General features: G+C 43.5%; 1 long non-coding RNA gene across 1 annotated transcript in view; it reads left to right on the top strand.

Annotated features, from left to right (window-relative positions):
• LOC144259018 (uncharacterized) overlaps window positions 1–17,250 on the top strand; it is a 42,512-nt gene that overhangs the window by 8,344 nt on the left and 16,918 nt on the right. The gene's annotated exons all lie outside the window — the stretch shown is intronic.

A 17,250-nucleotide genomic window follows, 5' to 3' on the forward strand; every position in this document is an offset into this window, starting at 1 on the left:
TGGGGAAGTAGCCTAGGGAGTTGTAGCTGTCGCACAGCTGTTCCAGAAGGCACTCTAGACAACTGCATTCCACAGGGCCCTGGGCTGGAACCCGGAGTAGAGGGTGGGCCCGGGTTCCCCCCAAAATCCTCCCAACTCCTGGTCAGACACAGGATGAATCGACCTGGACTGTGAATTCAGAAAAACGGCCAAGCTGAGGGCTGCCGTGAAGCTCCAAAGCGAGCAAATCCGCCAATAAGCACAAGACCCACCAAGGTAGCGCAGGAACTTTGTCACACTACCTAGACAAATTAGAGGATTGGGCCAAAGAAAGAAAATCTGATGAGGTTCAACAAGGGCAAGTGCAGAGTCCTGCACTTGGATGGAAGAATCCCGTGCACTGCTACAGACTAGGGACCGAGTGGCTAGGCAGCAGTTCTGCAGAAAAGGGCCTAGGGGTTACCGTGGACGAGAAGCTGCATATGAGTCAACAGTGTGCCCTTGTTGCCAAGAAAGCTAATGCCATTTTGGGCTGTATAAGTAGGAGCATTGCCAGCTGATCGAGGGATGTGATCGTTCCCCTCTATCTGGCATTGATGAGGCCTCATCTGGAGTACTGTGTCCAGTTTTTGGCCCCACACTACAAGAAGGTTGTGGGAAACATTGGAAAGCGTCCAGCGGTGGGCAACAAAAATGATTAGGGGGCTGGAACACATGATTTATGAGGAGAGGCTGAGGGAACTGGGATTATTTAGTCTGCAGAAGAGAAGAATGAGGGGGAATTTGATAGCTGCTTTCAACTACCTGAAAGGGGGTTCCAAAGAAGATGGATCTAGACTGTTCTCAGTGGTACCAGATGATAGAACAAGGAGTAATGGTCTCAAGTTGCAGTGCGGGAGGTTTAGGTTGGATATTAGGAAAAACTTTTTCACTAGGAGGGTGGTGAAGCACTGGAATGGGTGCCCAAGGAGGTGATGGAATCTCCTTCCATAGAGGTTTTTAAGGTCAGGCTTGACAAAGCCCTGGCTGGGATGATTTAATTGGGGATTGGGTCCTGCTTTGAGCAGGGAGTTGGACTAGATGACCTCCTGAGGTTCCTTCCAGCCCTGATATTCTATGATTTAACAGGATTTTTTCACTTTAAAAGTAAAAAACAGTTGTTTATTTCTAACTGCCAGCCCTGAACACTCACCTGGGATCTGACAGTCAAGCTGGTTTCTTTCTGGCTCGTGCACCAGCTCCCATAATAAACATTCTGCAGGCCTCTCTAAGCCCTCAGTTCCACCTCTGCAACCCCATGGGTCTCAAATGCTGCCTGCATTCACCCTACCTCTGTAATACCTGGGCCTACACATTTACCCTAATCTTTAGCTCAACTGTTGCAAAGTGAATAAAAGGTCACAATAACCTAGAGTAACACATGCTGATGGGAAAAGGTGTAAAAGAGAAACAGACTGAATTAGCTTTAGCAAAAAGGCCTACTGATATAATTCAAGGACTATGTTAAGATCATGCCTGACAAACAAGAGAATCATGGGACCAGAACTCAATTAACCAAAATTGGTATGTCAGAAATTAGGCCTAACTGGTGGAAAAGATAATGAGAGAATGGCCTATCGTGGCCGTTCGGGGTCCTCAAAAAGAGACTGATGCGAATGCTCGCTGACAGAAAGACAAGGGAAGGCAAAGGCTTCCACCATCATGGCTGCCACTTTCACTATCTCCTGGAACCCTGGAATCCAGCGTGACCCCACTGTGCCGAATCTTGAGAGATGTCCTGACCAGGCCGGGCAAGAGGAAGGGACCCAGAAGACATCGCCATCTCTATCAGCTTCAGCTAAAACCCAGCCACCACCTGAGACGTGAGGTTTTGTCACACACACATTTCGCTTGTGTCCCCTTTTCCTTCTCCACCTGATTTCTCCTCTTTCCTATCCCTCTTGCCTTTTTTCTTTCTGTCTCATCAAAGTCTGGCTTAGTTGGCCAAGATTGTATGTTTTGCAACACTACTGTAAGCCTGTGACCAGAGAGGCAGCCAAAAACAATGCCCTAAACGGCCCAACACTGATACAAGTTTGCCAGGTTTCTGGGGGTATGTCTACACTGCAATTAGACACCCGTGGCTTGCTTGTGCCAGCCAACTTAGACTCGCGGGGTTTGGGCTAAGGGGCTGTTTAATTGCAGGCTAGATATGGGGGCTCGGGCTGCAGCCTGAGCTCTGGGATCCTCCCACCTTACAGCCCAAAACCGGACGTACACACTGCAATTAAACAGCCCCTTAGCTCAAGCCCCATGAGCCCAAGTCAGTTGGCATAGGCCAGCTGCGGGTTTTTCTTTGCTGTTTAGACAGACCCAGAGTGGCTGATAAAACCGTATGCTGTGCCTGTGCTTTTTCAGCAATGAGATTGCAAGTGAAAATCAACATCCGAGACAGGAGCTGCTTTTTCTCTTTCTGCTGTTCTTTTCTCTTCCCTTTTGTGTGGTTTGGCTTGTGTTGTCTTCCAGGAAACTGGATCGGACTTCAGCAGCAGCAGCAATAACAAGAGCTCTAGCTCTTCCCAATTAATTTCCTCTCTTCTCCCCAAGAAAGGACCGTTATCGCCAACTTTGATACCATCAAAGGCTACGTCTATACTCTGAGCTAGGGGTGTGATTCCTCTGCTCCTGTACACATACTTGTCCTACTTCTCAGCGAGCTAATGCGGGTCTAAATAGCAGTGTAGCCGCAGTAGCACAGGGAGCTGCAGCGGCACAGCTGAGCCGGGACGAGTACATACTCGCCAGTTTGCACAGGTGCTGAAACTAGAGGTGCCGGGGGTGCTGCCGCACCCCCTGGCTTGAAGCGGTTTCCATTATATGCAGGATTTACCGTTTGGTTCCATGGCTCCCAGTACCCCCACTATACAAATTGCTCCAGCACTCTCCAGGCTGGTTTGTACTTGCCATGGCTCAGCCATGCCTCCATCGCTGCTGCCAGCGTTACTGTGGCTACCCTGCTATTTATACTTGCACCGGCTTGCTGAGCGCTAGCTAGTATGTGTACAAGAGCAGGGCATTCGCACCACTAGCTCATCGGGTAGAAACAGGCTAAGGCACTGTCAAAGAAGGGAAGGGGTAGGGGGGGTTCCTTCTAGAAACTCTCTCCAGGAAAAGAGAATAAGGGATGTTGTTAAAATGGAAGCCTTACTTAAAGCATTTGGCCTATAAAGTATTAACTGTTTTTCCTTTTGTTCTGAGTCTTTAATAAAAGGCTAAAAGGGTTTTTGATGATGTTTGCCATGGTACTAAGCAGGCTGAGGTGCGTGTATACCAAACCCCAAACCATGTTTCACAGTGTTTAATGCTGGTCAGCGACTGGGTCCCATTAACCATTTTGACTCTTTGGGCCCATATATTCCCTCTAAATGAATACAACAGGTTACACAGGTACAAATGCCCCGGCAGTTGGTCCTTAGCTAATAATTCTGTTGATGATTCCCAAGCCAGTTCCCTTGCAGATAGTTGTGTTTTCTCTGCATGGCTGACAGGAGTTAGCACTACTGCACTTTACAAATGCAGTGGCTGAGATCATATACATTTTCATTAATCATTGTGGGCCCTGAATAAAAGAAGAGCTGCTGGCAGCTCTGATTAAGAGCTCGCTATAGCTCATAGGAGCCAAAATCTAAAATGAATTGGTTAATGTTAGAGGCCTGGGATAACAGTCAAATAGTTTGTTTTATCAACAAACTACACAGTCACTAGAATGTAAAAAGAAAATATCTTAAACAAGAACATTTCCATCTTAGGAACAGTGCTGCAGCTGGATCAGTGCAGGCACAGGGAACTGCCAGCACAGATCCATCTGCAGAATTGGACTTTTAGAGTTGTGTGTGTGTGTGTGTTTATCTAATCTATCTATTGCATCACCAGGCTTCCAAAATGGGATTACCTTATATTTCCTATATATATATATATATAATATATATATAATACACATACACCTGTACAAATTCATATATATACATTGTGGGTTCTTGATGAGTCCACAGTACCCACAGATACGGATGTAACCTATCCTTTTTAGTGTGTACTGAAGCCTTGCAAAATTTATCAGCCCAGGCACAAAATGTACTTGCCTGCCTTTTACAATGATGAGTTTTGAGAACAAAAAATGAAGGGTCTTCTCCTCACCCCTACGTTCTTCTCAGAAAGCTTGTGGATCCAGCCCCTTCAGGAGAGTTCCAACACGGCTGTGTGTCCCCCCCTGGCAGGGGTTTAGCCAGTTTAGCAGCCCCCCCTGTGACTGGAGATGTGCTTGGGAGAAATGGGACTAGCCTAGACGGCACTATGCTTAGGCAGCTGGAGATCACCACAGCAACCATTTGACTCTGGTAGTAGCCAGCACAAAGCTGAGCTGCCCTGAGACAGCTTTGCTTTAAGTCAGGATCAGCCCAGTGGCTGGCCAACCACAGGATTGGGGCAGGTGAGGACATTGAGGTGGCTTAATGACAACTTTGCCCACTACCCTTCTGAGCACCACTGAACGGAGCAAGAACTGGCCTGATATTTTACTCACCCATCAAGAACCCCCATCCTTCCCTGGAGAGGGTAGGCTTTTGCAAAGTTTGTATAACTTAGAAATACATTTACCTGTTCAGGATATGGCAGTGGCACTGGAGTGATTCCAATGTGGTAGACAGATTTGTCTTTGGAATTGTTGCATATGTATGAGTAATACCGTCTTTGCGTACATTATTACCTTACGAACAAGCCCTTTTTGCATGTGTGTATTTATGTATGTGTGTGTCTGAAAGAGAACGTATATGCCGTATAGTCATTACATAAAGTACAGCTAAGCAGAACACATGTTGCTCAAACAAAATCAACAACCAAGGTATTTCTCCCCGGGGACTGCTAATTCAGTTCTGCATACAACTAACAATACCCACTGGTGAGATTTCTTTACAAGGACATTGTAATTACAGGATTCATTTTCCTCATACTCTACATTGTTGGTACTAGTGTCTTAGCAGTCCTGAAAATCTTTTCCCATGCCAGTTATGTAGTTTTCCATTTGCAAAGAGTCGGCAAATGTTGTTTTTCTACCTTTTTAGTCTCCAGTTGCTGGCCCAGGCCCATTCCCCAGTGTATTGAATGGAGCTGATATTAGTCTGGTTGTTTATGCTTAACAGCAAGAAACCGATTGAATTTACCTATTGGAGCTCCTTGCTGTGACTTGCTGTCTCTTCGTGCCAGGGTCACTGATTAGGTGAGCACATTGAGGGAAGCAGTGAAATTACTTGCTTTCCAGCACCAGGGACCAGCAGAGAGACTTTAACACCAGGCCAAGTCATTCTAGCCCCTGTAACCTACTGGGGAACCAGAAACTGCTCCCAAAAGTTCAGTTTGAAATGCACGGCGTCTCTGGCTTTTGTGTCTCAGGGTGAGCGGTTTGCGAATGTACTGAAAAGGCTGGGCCAAGGACTCTGAAATCCTCATGGAGCCCAGCAATCCACAAACAAATCCTATGGCTCCTGTGTGTGTTTGTGGGGGGGTCAGCCTCCTTCCTCTGTGCGCCCAACCTGGTTTATTCCGGAGCTGTCTTGCCATTGGTTCCCTTTCCTATGGTAGCACTCACCTGTGTGTGTGTGTGTCTCTCTCTCTTTCTCTCTAGAAGGCAGCAATAATTCCCACACAAATCGCCTCCTGGAAATCTTCCAGGGATGAAAGCTGCATTCAGTTGCTCCACCCCTACAATGTTACAATGCAATAAAACTCTATTTAGATTGAGGGCTACATCCTCAGCTAGCATAAATTGATAGGGCTCCCTTTCTCCTTTGTATCGCCAGGGGCCCTCTTGTTTGTAAAATCTGCTGTTCCCTTGAGATACTGGTCAGCCAATTTGTACCTGTTTGAGGATCTGGCCCTTGGTCTCGTCCCTCCAGTTTACAACTTTAAAATAAAGCTTCATGCAGTTAAACTATTTTAATTTCCATCTGCATACCGATACCCAGCAGACACTTGCTCATACAGCAAAACAATTTTGTGGGTTTATTTCTGTTTATGGTTCTTTAAACTTTTTTTTGGAGGTGCGGGGCCTTAGTCATTTAACCATGGTTATCTGGGAAGAGGAAAATCCTGCTGGTGTTCAGAGCCCCTGGTTTGTATTCTGTGCTTGCAGGCTGAATTGCCGTTGATGGAGTTGTATTTCTCAAGTTGTTAATAAAATATGTGCATATTTAAAATACCAGGGAGATTTCTTACCCTACTGTTGTTTTCAGTTCATTTCTTTGTTTGTTTTGGAGTATGTTCTGAATACTAAAATAATATGCCCAAGGGAATAGGAGCATTTCAAGCAATTTCCACTTTGTGATCCTGATAAACAGATGATGCCACTAATGGAGGCCCTAGCACATTCTTGGAAGAGGAATATAGATGGCATATGGCGGAGAAGAATAATTTCATTGTAATAAGGAAAGGTAGATTATTAGTGAGACAAATCTTTGTAGCTAATGGCATTTTGGATAATGAAGGTGGTGAGGTGGAATCTGTTCTTAGAGCTTGGAGGTATCAAAGTGACAAGCTCAGCAGATACTTGACTATTCTTGGCAAGCTACCGATCCTTCGATAAAGTTTGTGGCAAGTCATCACAGTCCTAAAACCTGAGCTACAGCACAGCTTTGGAATCAGACTCTGTTTTCATTGGCTGGAGGACTGACTGGCAATGTTGTTGCAGAGTGCTGTCAACTTGAGTGCACTCGAGGACAAACTGCAGGATGGCACAGCAGTACAATTATTGTTGACAGAGTACAATACTGTTCTGGCTAAATCCCCACATGTTCATGCTCGGAATGCTTGGGGTTTCTATTCAGAGTAACAGTATCTTAATGTAAAGATGAATTTTTGTGCTCACTAAAAGGAGGGACTTGAAGGACTTGGTAGCATCATCTAAAAAAAAGTCAGCTATGAGACACATGTTCACGATCTACCGTGCCACCCATGCAGCTTTATCAGTGCATCACAGTTCTGACCTGCCAGTAGTTATTCCTGTTCTAGACGTCCCCTTTGGAAAAGCCTGCTTGTTTTGCCAAAAAATGCGGCGGCTTGAGGATGTGGACAGTCTAGAGGAAGCTGAGAAAGCTACCCTTCATGATCTAGCCTTCAGGTGTGAGGATGCAAGCTCAGGGACATGCCCATAAGGATTTATCACCGGGGGTGCTACAGCCAAGGTTTTCAAAACTGAGCCGTGATTTTTGAGCGCCTCCATTTAAGACACCTTAAATGAGCCATATTTTCAGAGGGCAGAGGCTGAGCATGCAGGTCCCATTTAGATGTCTTAGGCAGTAGTGTAGACATAGTCTATGTCGGCAAAGCTTATGTTGCTCAGGGTGTGAATTTTCCACTCCCCTCAGTGACATAAGTTACACCAGCATAAGCACTTGTGTGCACAGCGCTCTGTCGGCGTGAGAGCTTCTCCCACTGACAAAGCTTACGCCACTCTCAGAGGTTTTTTTTAATGCCGTCGGCATAGAGCATCTCTGCCAGACGCACTGCCACGGTGCAGCTGCACCGATATATGTATAGACAGGGCCTCAGTTGGGAACCCAAAAATGTGGGCACCCAAAATCATTCGTCACTTTTGAAAATCTTGGTTTACAACTGTTCTTGGAGTGGGGTGATTTGATTAGCTGCCATAGGCATATCCAATAGACTATACCTCCATTTTTGTTGATACTCAAGTGATTTCAAAACCCTGATACAAAAGCCTGAGTAGCATTTAACACCTTTCAGCTTAACATCCATCCTCATAGACTGAAACCAGTGAGTTGCACCGACTTATATCAGGTCTGTATTTGGCTTGGTGTCTTCAGTCCTGTGACACAAGGGACTGATCCAAAGTCCGATGATGTAGATTGAAAGACTCTCATTTTACTGCAATGGGCTTTGAATCAGGCCCTAAAGGCACAAGCACCCATTCCCAAGATCCCAGTGTATAATGTAAAGGATGGTGCTAAAGAAAGAATTATTGCAGTGCCAAGGTCGTAGATCGTCTGTGGAGAGCAAGAAGAGTTGTGGCTCCTTTTCTCTAACAATGTGTAGGCCATCATGCAAAGAAAAGATTAAACTGGAAATAGGAAGCAAAACAACAGCAAGATTATAGAAACTTTTCTTCTGTCACATCCTCCAGGGGAGGCTGAGGGAGGAAGGATGGTCCTGTGGTTAGGGTCTACTTAGGGATTGGGCCACTTGAGTTCAAGCCCCTGTTTTGTCACAGACTTCCTGTGTGACCCAAAGCAAGTCACTGAGCCTATCTGTGCCTCAGTTTCCTATCTGTGAAATGGGGGAAAATAAGAATGTCCAACTTCACAGGGGTGTTGTACAGATAAATACATTAAAGACTGTGAAGTGCTTTGAGGTCTATTGATGAAAAGGTGCCATTTTATTACTATAAGGGAACGGGGTTCCCCCAAAAAAGAAGATGAAACAGGACCAAGGGACTGGTAGGAGAAAGCTGGACATAAAATGCTTGTAGTGATATTTCACGCAAGACTTAATCCATTACACAATTAACAAAACATATCACTGCTACTCCATATACATCTCAGCACTTTCACATATCATAAAGAATTGGAATCCTATAACGTACTTGAATAAATTATTAAGTACCTAAAAGAAATGTCTCGTCCTCATTGTAGAGGAGGAGAAAATATCTAAAATTTGTATAGAATAGCATTTTTCTTTGAACCAAGTCATCTTCCACAGAATCTGCTGGTCTCCCAGGCTCCAAAAGAGCTGGTTTTGAATCAAATATTTCTTTGCATTATTACTAGAATTGGGTGAATTTTTTTCGTGTGAAGTTTTATTTTCACTGAAAAGTGCAGATTTGAGTCTATCAAAGTTTGCAAATTTGGGTGGATTTTGGCAATTGGTTTCAGTTTTTAAAAAATTCAGAAATACCAATACGGTTCATTCTGGCATTTCCTAAACTAACCATTTGACTTTTCATTTCAAAGAGACGTTTCATTTCAGAATTTCCCTAGATTTTATTTAAAAAAACCAAAACAACACTTAGAAATAGAACACCTATCTCCCCTCCTACCAAAATTAAATGAAATGCTTTAGGTCAAACAAAACGTTTCATTTGACCCCAAATTATTTTTTTAAACTAATTTTGCAGAGGAATTAAAAAAGATTTTAGTTCAATCCAAAAACAAATATTTTTTTTTGTTTGGTCACTGAATCAAAAAGTCAGTAATTTGCCCAGCTCTAATTAGAACAGCAGAATATGTCTTTGTCATAATATCTAGCACTTTGCTTCTATAGATCTAAAAACACTGGGCAAAGGCATGGCAAAAATATCATATCTTATTTTACAGACAGGAAACTGTTTAAGAGACTTGCCCATGGTCCCATGGCAATTAGAACCCAGGTCTTCAGATTATCCACTGCACCATACTGCCTGCTTTTGCTGCATAGAATGTTATATTGTATGTTGCTTAATTCCTTTCAGAATGATTCTTTTCTGCAGAAAAGAATATAGATCAGAATAAAATATGATTACAACAGTGGTACATCCCCTGACTTCCTGAGGTTTATCCTCAATCAGATGTTCCTGTTTATTGGGTGTAGTACTCCTGTGGCTAGTGATTCAGGTGTTCTCTCTCTCTCTCTATTTGTATAAGGTGGATCAAATTTGATCTCTGATATTCCTTTATTACATACCACTTGCCCTCTATTGTCTCCACAACATCACTGTACTATTTACTATCAAGTGCCCAAAGGCTTATCATTTTAGCAGAGTTCACTTATGATCTCAAGCTTGTTCTCCACAAGCCCATTCTCTTAAGCAAAGCCAACATGCTTTAATCATACTTACAGTTCTTTAACATGTGTTGGAGTTTTTAGTTTAGTTTTTCCTATTGGTTATTCAGTTGCAGTTTCTCTTGGTGACAGTAACTGGAAACTTCCGGTTTAACATGGTGTGTGTAACTGGCACTGTGTTTAAAATCCTTCATCATATAGACTGTGGCAATGTCCAAGAACCTGTACATGAGTCTGGACCTAAGACATCACCTGCTGCTTAAGATGCCTCCCATCACATTGAAAGCTGATAGTGGAACTCAATCAGAATCTTTTTTTCAATTGACATTTCCAAGAAAAAAATCTGCACCATTTTTTTTTCTCCACATTTTGCCCTCTACCCATTCTTCAACGAACTCTAGCTGCTCGCAGTCAGGCCTTTGCTATGTTCTAGAGTGTGGAACTTGTCCCCCTATTAAATCACAGTCATTTTCTCTCTCCCCTTTTTGGGAGGAAAAAAAAAAAACCTTGGGGTCTTGTGACAGGGCGGATCGGCTCTGCACTGGTACGGCAGGGGTTAATCCTTCCCTTCTAGCAGAAGAAGCCCCGCCCCTGGGACTCTGCTGGGCATGCTCCACCTGGAAGTCAGGTATAAAAACCTGCAGAGCTGCTCAGCTGTGGGAACTGTCCAAAGGGGAAGGAGGTTTAGTGCTCTCTCCAAGAGAAGAGAGGCCTGCACCCCAGGACTCAGCGGCCAGAAACGCCCAGATGCACTGCAGAGGTGAGGCAGAGGACGCCGCGGATTTGACTGAGTCTGAGGACCATTCAGGCCAGCGTGTTTCAGGAGGATCCCTGCCGGACCTCTGGTGAGGAGAACTTGCCACCAACTGGGCCCTGCTGGGTTGGGACCTGAAGGAGGGGGCGGGCCCGGGTCCCCCTCCCTCGGCCACCCACCTTTGAGAGGGGGTGGCCCACACAGTTGGTTGGACTCCGGCTGCTAGGGCGCATTACCCCACTGGAGAGGGGAATTTGGTGGACTCTGGCCATTGGGCCGTACGGTCCTAGGGGCACATTGTATGGTCTTCAGCTGCTAGGCCGCATTACTCCATCAGAGAAGGGGAAGTAGGTAGACTCTGGCCATTGGGCCACACAGTGCTAATTACAGAGGGGTCTGGAACACGGACTTGGGGGTAGAGAGGCAGTGTTACCTCCCACCCCCTTGACTTAAGGGGCTGACAAGGTACTAACCCTCCACAGGTCTAAAGGGAATTTTAGCTCCTTATAAAACTTATTATGAGTAATAATGGCTTAATTGGTCTGACCATAATTGTACCAACCTCCTCAGCGCACACACTATCTCCCTTTCTCTCTCTCTCACATACCCCCTTCGTTTGTCAGACACTCCCCTTTTTGTAGCAGAAGTTATATTAAATCGCTGGAATTGCTGTACGTGCTGGGCAGTCTTCACAGTGGATTTTTTCCAAAGATCTCTCTGCTTCTGCCCCTGTACATGTCCACTTTCCCCATCTATGGACAGGTGGAGAATTTTGAGGGCAAACAAGTTCCACTGTCTCTGGGAAACATTAGAACAGTGAAAGAAGGAAGGAGGGTACGAACGGTCAGGAAATATACTGAAGCCGTTGTTTTTTTTTTTTAAGTTAGTCAAACCAATAATCACAACTTGCATTTGCTGTATATAGTACCTTTCATCAGAAATGATCCTGGAGCACATTCTATACCTGAACTACAAATAGACATAATTTTCCCTACCCCTGAAATGCAGTCACCTCTGAAGCATCTGTTTCACAGAAAATAGCAACACTGTCCAAAAGTTTAGAGAAGGAAGTGAAGAAGTATACAGAATCTATTTACCACTGCTAAGGGAATATAGGTAGCTAGAACTGGAATTTGCTTTGTGTTCTGGGTTTTAAACCTCTCCTCTTGTGAAAAGTGTCATATGGAATTAACATCCACAGGAAATCAAGATGTAGGTCTTATGGACTTTATTTTGCACCTTCTGTAGTCATTTACACCAAGATGCACAAAGTGAATTCAAAATGGGCATACAACAGTCCCATTTAGATTAGGTTCTATTTTACAGCCACCTGGCACAGTGTAAATGAGTGTTCCTAGTGCAGGGAAGGGAGAAATTGTGTGTGCTGTCTCCATTTTTATGTAGTGTTCATACTGTCAGATAAGGAAGGAAAGTGTGGTCCAACTTGTGGAAACAAGAGTAAATCAAATTCTAAGCATAACCTCTGAGACATTTTTCATTTTTCTCATGGAAAATGAATGTTTATGTAGCCGAAAGATGAGCAGGTGCAGCCATGAATATATAGCACAGATTTCTTCAAAATGGATCATTTGCTTTTATTTTCTGACTTGCTTTGCTTTCCTTTCATTTGGATTCTTTGTCTTTGGTCCATTAAGACATGTTCACAGCTCAAGCTGTGATTTATAAGTGGTTGGGCAGGTTGAAATGGTTGATATTTTGATAGCAAGTTTACAAATTTTCTTAAAGGATGCAAATCAATGAGAAATCAAAGCTGAATAGTTCCAATGAATTCTGTTCCTTTCCTAGACTGTCAGGATGTCTTTTCTGCCAAATTGTAGTACAAAAAAATTGCAAATTTGTGGGCATAGTTTGGAAAATAATTAAGGAGAAGTTTTAACTTTGGTTTCATTGACTTTGAAATGATTTCCTGATAGCCAGCTGGACCGCGTTAGGGAAACTGGACTGACATTTACAGTTCAGGCAGCTGGGAAGTTTATATTGTAAAAATCACCACTCTTCCATTTATTACTTTAGGGTCAGGGCTTGCAAACCCTTACTCATGGGATTAGTCACTGTGGCCCATATTCTGATTTCATTTACTCCAGTTTAAATCTGGGAAACTCCAGGAACGGAAAAGGGAATGGCAATAAGGCAAAGCCTTGTGACACCTCAGAAATATATAAGCCTCTCTGGAAAGGTTTGGAATGGCCTTGAAGAACAATTAATAATTACCATGTTGAAGAGACCATAGCCGGGAGCTAGAGAAGCTGGAACAGAATGAAAAGCATGTGTACAGCCTGCAGGAGGCTCATCTCCTGAGCAGAACCAGACGCCATACACACAGCACACCAGTGTGCCATCCCCTCCACAAGATCCTTGTTCTAGTCTGGGTTCAGTGCAAGCTCCTGGCCCGAATCACCAAAGCCGTTTAGGTCCCAGCACCATAGAGACTGTTTCTCCATCCATGACCCAGCAACACAGCTGTGGTCATGGGGAACATGGAACACTGAGTGTCAAACAAGAGCTGGCGGGGGTGGGGGAGCTGGAGTGAACTAGAGGAAGGACATTCTTGCTGCCAGTGTATGGAATATTCTGCCAAAGAACAAAATGAGATGTAGTCTGATTTCAGAACCTGGTGCAAAATGCACCTTTTCGCAATAGCCTGTCTGCAATAACAGATGTAGAATGAATAGGCAGGGAAGAGAAAGAAAGGAAGAGGTAGAAGATGGAGGAGGAAGGAAATGGCCATGGTCTAGGATGACATATCCATATAGAGTCTTGAAGACAAAACAAAAATCGCTTCCTGATTTCTCCCTGTTTTAGTTCCTGCATACTCCAGTGATTGCTGCTGTATAAATATCTTAGAAAGATTAGACCAAGAGGATTCTGGTTGGAGAGACCAGCCTCAGCATGCAGGACCAGGACAGTTGGCTGGCCACAGGTTGGTGTACCTATCTATGGACCTGAGGCTATAGGAACCAGTGCAATTCACCAGTAGAAATAACGTTTCAGGAATCTCCCAGTTATGCCTCTCAGCACCTGTGAATGTAGGTTTAACAACGCAGCATTCTGTTGTTTTGTGGAAATGCACTATATATCCCAGCAGGCCAATTAAAGAGCGACACCTCCTTAAAGCCAATGGCAGCACAGTGTGTGCACACTACATCACTGCACACAAAAGGTGAAATTACCAGGTCAGATTCCAACAGGGAAATAAAAATTTCCAGCAACAGGAATCTGCTCTATGTCTGATGCAATAGCTAAGCTCACATTGCAGAGCCGCTCTTGATCTGTCTCCCACCCACCCAGAGCAGCTGCACAGTCCACTGCCCCCATAGAGCCTGTGTCTGCTTTTATAGGCTTAATGGCAAAGAGCTCTGTCAACTTACTGGCTCAGCATCCCAGGCTTGACTTAATTGACAACCAATGTACATGTAACACCATGTGCTACAGAACAGTTATGTTTGTAGCCCTGGACAGCTTTGTACAAGTTCTATAAAATGAAGGCAAAGTATGTTCAACACAGTATTGCTGAACATACTTGTCTGATGCACCTGGGCACCTCTGGGCCTTGTTACCATTACCCAGGATGGGATAAAAAGTACCTTTTTTAAAAATGACATTTTTGAAAGCTGAGATGACTGCTCAGGGATTTCTGAACCTGGAGTTTATTAACAGTTAATGAGGTGTGTCTTGAAGAAAAAGCAACATTAAATATTGTGTTCCTTTTGGAGAAGGGCATTTTAAGATTGAAACGCACAGCTTATTTTTTTGTATTTATTAAATTGTCTGCTAAATCCTCAACGACAACTACAAAATACTTTGAATGTTGATTTTACCTACGTACGCCACAAAAAATAAGGCACAAATGGTGTTTTGAATGTATGTGGCTTAAAGGAAAAGAAACAAAACCTAGAAAAATTGGAGTCACTTCTGTGCAAGCTACAGAATCACCCTCCAATAACAAAATAACAATTACAACTTGACCCATCAGTGTTGCAATGGTGTGGCATCCGTAAAGCCCACAGTGGCCCCTCCAGACCATATGAAATACTACAGTGAAAGTCAACTTCCTTGCTCATTGTTTTGATCACGTCCCTCTTTGAATGTCCCTCTTTGAATGTCACGTCCCTCTTTCATCATTCAAGCTCCTAGTTACCACCTTCCAAACCCCGTACATATCTGCCCCTTCCTACTTAGCCAAGCTTGTCTCATTCACGTCTCTTCCCCACCCTCAGCTGCTCATTTGTCAGCATCCCTTCCAATCATCTTTGTATGTTCTATGTGCCCCACCCGAATGTGTCGTATGACCTTCCTGAGCTTACCCATTGCACACTCAAGTCCTTGAAAACCAACTTCTGCCATGCTGCCAGAGTGAATCTAATGGATCTATATATACAGGAAGTGAAAAGCCAGAAAAAGGGACATGTTGTTTTCCGTGCCTTAGTTCCTTGGGGCAGGAATCATTCTGCCTTCTCCTCTCTAGGAAGCACCTAACTCACCATGGGTACTAAACAAATAATGATAAATAGTAACTTTAGGTGACGAATCCGATTCATTATCTAAAATGCATCATTGCAACAGTGCATAAAACGAGGTCTTAAGTTATTTCATTTTTTTCCCCTTGACAGTCAAAGCAGTTGCATCATGTGAGCTAAGCAACAATTATTTGCTGACTTGTGAAATGTAGCCAAACAGGTTATGGTACATACATTCTTCTCGGTCCAAATGGCTATTAGAGTTTGCTTATGAATTAACCAGCTGAGTGGTTAAAAATACAGTGCTCATATTTGGATGGGCAGGCCTTCAAAAGCAAGCCTATTACAAATATTACAGAATGATTTATAGTGTAGTCCCATGGGCCATGTACTGTACAATAAGTGCCTCTTTAGTGGATGTCAACTGTATATCACAGGACACTCAGATAAATGGGTTCAGGAGAGAGCTGGGTGAAATAAGTGCAGCAAAATTTTTGTTCCTCAAAATTTCTGAACCTGAATGTTGCAAAACTCTTTATTCCTCAACATATGTTAATTGGGTAAACTTGTGTTTCTGTTCTCAAGTTCACAAACCTTTTGACAATCTGGAGTAGTTTTATAAAATACTGATATTTTTGTGATAAAATTTCACATAGATTTTGTTGTTGTTTGGATGACTCTGAAAATCTTATGGCTCCCCTCTGCCCCGCCCTTTCCACATTTTTTTAGACGGATTTGTTGGTTTCAATGGGTTATATAACTCATGTGAGATTGGCTCTGGTTCCCTGACTGACAGAGCATACCGAGTCTGGCCAGGAAGCTTAGCAGAAGTCATTTCAGCTCATTTTTCAGAGTAAAGAGTTGCATTTTATGTGAGCTCTCTGAGATGGCCGAGTAGGGGACTAAAAGCTCTGGTAATACCATGGTTTATTTGTGGTGTGGCTCATCTATCAGACATGCTCCAGCCAGAAAACTGAGGGGGTACATCTCTGTCCCTTCAACTGATATCCATGCTTCAAAAGGATATTCCTTTTCTGTTTTCATAGAATCATAGAAATATAGGTCTGGAAAGGACTTGCAGTAGTCATCTACTCCAGCCTCCTGCACTGAAGCAGGACCAAGTAAACCTAGACTATCCCTGTCAGGTGTTTATCTAACCTGCTCTAAATAATCTCCAGTGACTAGAGATTCCACAGTCTTCCTTGGAAGGCTATTCCAGTGTTTAACTCTCCTTATAGCTAGGAAGCTTTCCTAATATCTAACCTAAATCTCCCTTGCTGCCAACTGAACCAATTACTTCTTGTCCTACCTTCAGTGGTCGTTGAGAACAATTTATCACCATCCATTTTAGAACAGCCCTTAACATATTGGAAGACCATTTATCACGGCTCCCTCAGTTGTCTTTTCTCAAGATTAAACTGGCCCAGTTTTTTTTAACCTGTTCCCATCATTCAGGTTTTCTAAACCTCTTCTCATTTTTGTGGCTCTCCTCTGGACTCTCTCCAATTTGTCCACAACTTTCCTGAAGTGTGGTGCCCAGAACTGGACACAGTGCTTCAGCTGAGGCCTCACCAGTGCCAAGTGCCACAGGACGTTTTCTTCCCATGTCTTACATATGCCACTCCTGTTAATAAACCCCAGAATTATATTAGCCTGTTTCACAACTGCATCACCTTGTTGACACACATTCAATTTGTGATCCACTATAACCTCCAGATCCTTTTCAGCAGTGCTACTACCTAGCTAGTTATTTCCCATTTTGTATTTGTGCATTTGATTTGTCCTTAAGTGTAATACTTTGCTCTTGTCTTTACTGAATTTCATTTTGTTGATTTCAGACCAGTTGTCCAATTTGTCAAGGTCTTTTTGAATTCTGATCTTGTCCTCCAAAGTGCTTGCAACCCCTCCCAGTTTGGTGTCATCTGCAAATTTCATAAGCATACTCTTGATTTCATTATCCAAGTTATTAATAAAAATATTAAATAGTATTGAACTCAGGATGGAACCCTTTGGGACCCTACTAGAGAGTCGTCCTAGTATGACAATAAATCATTGATACCTACTCTTTGAGTATGATCTTTCAGGCAGTTTTGCACCCACCCGAAAGTAATTTAATCTAGACCACATTTGAGAATGTCGGTGAGACTCAGTCAAAATCCTTACTAAAATCAAGATATGTCAGATTCACAGCTTCCACCTAATCCACTAGGCCAGTAACTCTGTTAAAAAGGGAAA

The sequence above is a fragment of the Eretmochelys imbricata genome, chromosome 1 (assembly GCF_965152235.1).
Source record: "Eretmochelys imbricata isolate rEreImb1 chromosome 1, rEreImb1.hap1, whole genome shotgun sequence".
NCBI classification, from domain to species: domain Eukaryota; kingdom Metazoa; phylum Chordata; order Testudines; family Cheloniidae; genus Eretmochelys; species Eretmochelys imbricata.